We start from the raw sequence: 6,000 nt of genomic DNA, 5'->3' as shown, positions 1-6,000 counted from the left end.
AAGTGAGAGAGACAGACACCCGCTAGCCACCTTATGCAACTAGTGCATGTCAGTCGGTGGAACCTGTCTCACGTAAGCGTACGTGTAAGGTCGGTCTGGGCCGCTTCATCCCACAATACCGGCGAAACAAGATAAGACTAGTAGCGGCAAGAAGAATTGGCAACATCTACGCCCACAACTGCTTTGTGTTCTACTCGTGCATAGTAACTACGCATAGGCCTGGCTCATGAAGCCACTGTTGGGGATCGTAGCAGAATTTTAAAAATTTCCTACGCATCACCAAGATCCATCTATGGAGTATACTAGCAATGAGGGGAAAGGAGTGCATCTACATACCCTTGTAGATCGCAAGCGGAAGCGTTCTAATGAACGAGGTTGATGGAGTCGTACTCGCCGTGATTCAAATCACCGATGACCGAGTGCCGAACGGACGGCACCTCCGCGTTCAACACACGTACGGAGCAGCGACGTCTCCTCCTTCTTGATCCAGCAAGGGGGTGAAGGAAATATGCCCTAGAGGCAATAATAAAGTTATTATTTATTTCCTTATATCATGATAAATGTTTATTATTCATGCTAGAATTGTATTAACCGGAAACATAATACATGTGTGAATACATAGACAAACAGAGTGTCAGTAGTATGCCTCTACTTGACTAGCTCGTTAATCAAAGATGGTTATGTTTCCTAACCATAGACATGAGTTGTCATTTGATTAACGGGATCACCTCATTAGGAGAATGACGTGATTGACTTGACCCATTCCGTTAGCTTAGCACCCGATCGTTTAGTATGTTGCTATTGCTTTCTTCATGACTTATACATGTTCCTATGACTATGAGATTATGCAACTCCCGTTTACCGGAGGAACACTTTGTGTGCTACCAAACGTCACAACGTAAATGGGTGATTATAAAGGTGCTCTACAGGTGTCTCCAAAGGTACTTGTTGGGTTGGCATATTTCGAGATTAGGATTTGTCACTCCGATTGTCGGAGAGGTATCTCTGGGCCCACTCGGTAATGCACATCACTATAAGCCTTGCAAGCATTGTGACTAATGAGTTAGTTGCCGGATGATGTGTTACGGAACGAGTAAAGAGACTTGCCGGTAACGAGATTGAACTAGGTATCGAGATACCGACGATCAAATCTCGGGCAAGTAACATACCGGTGACAAAGGGAACAACGTATGTTGTTATGCGGTCTGACCGATAAAGGTCTTCGTAGAATATGTGGGAGTCAATATGGGCATCCAGGTCCCGCTATTGGTTATTGACCGGAGACGTGTCTCGGTCATGTCTACATAGTTCTCGAACCCGTAGGGTCCGCACGCTTAACGTTACGATGACAGTTTTATTGAGTTTTGATGTACCGAAGTAGTTCGGAGTCCCGGATGAGATCGGGGATATGACGAGGAGTCTCGAAATGGTCGAGACATAAAGATCGATATATTGGACGACTATATTCGGACTTCGGAAAGGTTCCGAGTGATTCGGGTATTTTTCGGAGTACCGGAGAGTTACGGGAATACGTATTGGGCCTTATTGAGCCATACGGGAAAGAAGAAAAAGGGCCACAAGGGTGGCCGCACCCCTCCCCTTGATCTGGTCCGAATTGGACTAGGGAAGGGGGCGCCCCCTTCCTTCCTTCTCTTTTTCCCTTCCTCTTTTCCTATTCCATATGGGAGGTGGAATCCTACTAGGACTATGGAGTCCTAGTAGGACTCCACACTTGGTGCGCCCCCTCCTAGGGCCGGCCTCCTCCTCCCTTGCTCCTTTATATAGGGGGCAGGGGGGCACCCCAGAGACACACCAATTTATCCTTGAGATCTCTTAGCCGTGTGCGGTGCCCCCCTCCACCATATTACACCTCGATAATACCGTTGCGGAGCTTAGGCGAAGCCCTGCGTCGGTGGAACATCATGATCGTCACCATGCCGTCGTGCTGACGAAACTCTCCCTCAACACTCGGCTGGATCGGAGTTCGAGGGACGTCATCGAGCTGAACGCGTGTAGAACTCGGAGGTGTCGTGCGTTCGGTACTTGATCGGTCGGATCGTGAAGACGTACGACTACATCAACCGCGTTGTGATAACGCTTCCGCTGTCGGTCTACGAGGGTACGTGGACAACACTCTCCCCTCTCGTTGCTATGCATCACCATGATCTTGCGTGTGCGTAGGAATTTTTTTGAAATTACTACGTTCCCCAACAGTGGCATCCGAGCCTGGTTTTATGCGTTGATGCTATGCACGAGTAGAACACAAGTGAGTTGTGGGCGATATAAGTCATACTGCTTACCAGCATGTCATACTTTGGTTCAGCGGTATTGTGAGATGAAGCGGCCCGGACCGACATTACGCATACGCTTACGCGAGACTGGTTTCACCGTTGCGAGCACTCGTTGCTTAAAGGTGACTGGCGGGTGTCTGTCTCTCTCACTTTAGTTGAACCGAGTGTGGCTACGCCCGGTCCTTGCGAAGGTTAAAACAGCACCAACTTGACAAACTATCGTTGTGGTTTTGATGCGTAGGTAAGAACGGTTCTTGCTAAGTCCGTAGCAGCCACGTAAAACTTGCAACAACAAAGTAGAGGACGTCTAACTTGTTTTTGCAGGGCATGTTGTGATGTGATATGGTCAAGACATGATGTGATATAATTTGTTGTATGAGATGATCATGTTTTGTAACCGAGTTATCGGCAACTGGCAGGAGCCATATGGTTGTCGTTTTATTGTATGCAATGCAATCGCCATGTAATGCTTTACTTTATCACTAAGCGGTAGCGATAGTCGTAGAAGCATAAGATTGACGAGACGACAACGATGCTACGATGGAGATCAAGGTGTCGCGCCGGTGACGATGGTGATCATGACGGTGCTTCGGAGATAGAGATCACAAGCACGGTGCTTCGGAGATGGAGATCACAAGCACAAGATGATGATGGCCATATCATATCACTTATATTGATTGCATGTGATGTTAATCCTTTATGCATCTTATCTTGCTTTGTTTGACGGTAGCATTATAAGATGATCCTTCACTAAATTATCAAAGTATAAGTGTTCTCCCTGAGTATGCACCGTTGCAAAAGTTCTTCGTGCTGAGACACCACGTGATGATCGGGTGTGATAGGCTCTACGTTCAAATACAATGGGTGCAAAACAGTTGCACACGCGGAATACTCAGGTTAAACTTGACGAGCCTAGCATATAACAGATATGGCCTCGGAATACGGAGACCGAAAGGTCGAGCGTGAATCATATAGTAGATATGATCAACATAGTGATGTTCACCATTGAAACTACTCCATCTCACGTGATGATCGGACATGGTTTAGTTGATATGGATCACGTGATCACTTAGAGGATTAGAGGGATGTCTATCTAACTGGGAGTTCTTAAGTAATATGATTAATTGAACTTAAATTTATCATGAACTTAGTCCTGATAGTATTTTGCAAATTGTGTTGTAGATCAATAGCTCGCGTTGTTGCTTCCCAGTTTTATTTTTGATATGTTCCTAGAGAAAATTATGTTGAAAGATGTTAGTAGCAAAGATGCGGATTGGATCCGTGATCTGAGGATTTTCCTCATTGCTGCACAGAAAAATTATGTCCTTGATGCACCGCTAGGTGACAGACCTATTGCAGGAGCAGATGCAGACGTTATGAACGTTTGGCTAGCTCAGTATGATGACTACTTGATAGTTTAGTGCACCATGCTTAACGGCTTAGAATCGGGACTTCAAAGACGTTTTTGAACGTCATGGACCATATGAGATGTTCCAGGAGTTGAAGTTAATATTTCAAGCAAATACCCGAGTTGAGAGATATGAAGTCTCCAACAAGTTCTATATCTAAAAGATGGAGGAGAATCGCTCAACTAGTGAGCATGTGCTCAGATTGTCTGGGTACTACAATCGCTTGAATCAAGTGGGAGTTAATCTTCCAGATAAAATAGTGATTGACAGAATTCTCTAGTCACCATCACCAAGTTAGTAGAACTTCGTGATGAACTATAGTATGCAAGGGATGACGAAAGTAATTCCCGAGCTCTTCGTGATGCTGAAATCGACGAAGGTAGAAATCAAGAAAAACATCAAGTGTTGATGGTTGACGAGACCACTAGTTTCAATAAAAGGGCAAAGGGAAGAAGGGGAACTTCAAGAAGAACGGCAAGCAAGTTGCTGCTCAAGTGAAGAAGCCTAAGTCTGGTCCTAAGCCTGAGACTAAGTGCTTCTACTGCAAAGGGACTGGTCACTAGAAGCGGAACTACCCCAACTATTTGGTGGATAAGAAGGATGGCAAAGTGAACAAAGGTATATTTGATATACAGATTATTGATGTGTACTTTACTAGTGTTTATAGCAACCCCTCGGTAATTGATACTGGTTCAGTTGCTAAGAGTAGTAACTCGAAACGGGAGTTGCAGAATAAACAGAGACTAGTAAAAGTGAACAAAAGTATATTTGATATACAGATTATTGATGTGTACTTTACTAGTGTTTATAGCAACCCCTCGGTAATTGATACTGGTTCAGTTGCTAAAGAGTAGTAACTAGAAAACGGGAGTTGCAGAATAAACAGAGACTAGTAAAAGGCGAGGTGACGATGTGTGTTGGAAGTAGTTCCAAGATTGATATGATCATCATCGCACACTCCCTGTACTTTCAGGATTAGTGTTGAAACTAAATAAGTGTTATTTGGTGTTTGCGTTGAGCATGAATATGATTTGATCATGTTTATTGCAATACGGTTATTCATTTAAATTAGAGAACAATTGTTGTTCTGTTTACATGAATAAAACCTTCTATGGTCATACACACCAACGAAAATGGTTTGTTGGACCTCGATCGTAGTGATACACATATTCATAATATTGAAGCCAAAAGATGCAAAGTTAATAATGATAGTGCAACTTATTTGTGGCACTGCCGTTTAGGTCATATTGGTGTAAAGCGCATGAAGAAACTCCATACTGATGGGATTTTCGAATCACTTGATTATGAATCACTTGATGCTTGCGAACCGTGCCTCATGGGCAAGATGACTAAAACGCCGTTCTCCGGAACTATGGAAAGAGCAACAGATTTGTTGGAAATCATACATACAGATGTATGTGGTCCGATGAATATTGAGGCTCGTAGCAGGTATCATTATTTTCTGACATTCACAGATGATTTGAGCAGATATGGGTATATCTACTTAATGAAACAGAAGTCTGAAACATTTGAAAAGTTCATATAATTTCAGAGTGAAGTAGAAAATCATCGTAACAAGGAAATAAAGTTTCTACGATCTGATCGTGGAGGAGAATATTTGAGTTACGAGTTTGGTCTTCATTTGAAACAATGCGGAATAGTTTCGCAACTCACACCACCTGGAACACCACAACATAATGGTGTGTCCGGACGTCATAACCATACTTTATTAGATATGGTGCAATATATGATGTCTCTTACCGATCTACCACTATCGTTTTGGGGTTATGCATTAGAGACAGCTGCATTCACGTTAAATAGGCTACCATCTAAATCCGTTGAGACGACATTTTATGAACTATGGTTTGGCAAGAAACCAAAGTTGTCGTTTCTTAGAATTTGGGGTTGCGATGCTTATGTGAAAAAGTTTCATCCTGATAAGCTCAAACCCAAATCGGAGAAATGTGTCTTCATAGGATACCCAAAGGAGACAGTTGGGTACACCTTCTATCACAGATCCGAAGGCAAGACATTCGTTGCTAAGTATGGATCCTTTCTAGAAGGAGTTTCTCTCGAAAGAAGTGAGTGGGAGGAAAGTAGAACTTGATGAGGTAATTGTACCTGCTCCCTTATTGGAAAGTAATTCATCGCAGAAACCAGTTTCTGTGACGCCTATACCAATTAGTGAGGAAGTTAATGATGATGATCATGGAACTTCAGATCAGGTTATTACTGAACCTCGTAGGTCAACCAGAGTGAGATCCACACCAGAGTGGTACGGTAATCCTGTTCTGGAGGTC

Source organism: Aegilops tauschii, chromosome 4, assembly GCF_002575655.3.
Source record: "Aegilops tauschii subsp. strangulata cultivar AL8/78 chromosome 4, Aet v6.0, whole genome shotgun sequence".
NCBI classification, from domain to species: domain Eukaryota; kingdom Viridiplantae; phylum Streptophyta; class Magnoliopsida; order Poales; family Poaceae; genus Aegilops; species Aegilops tauschii.
This window is presented reverse-complemented; position numbering follows the sequence as displayed.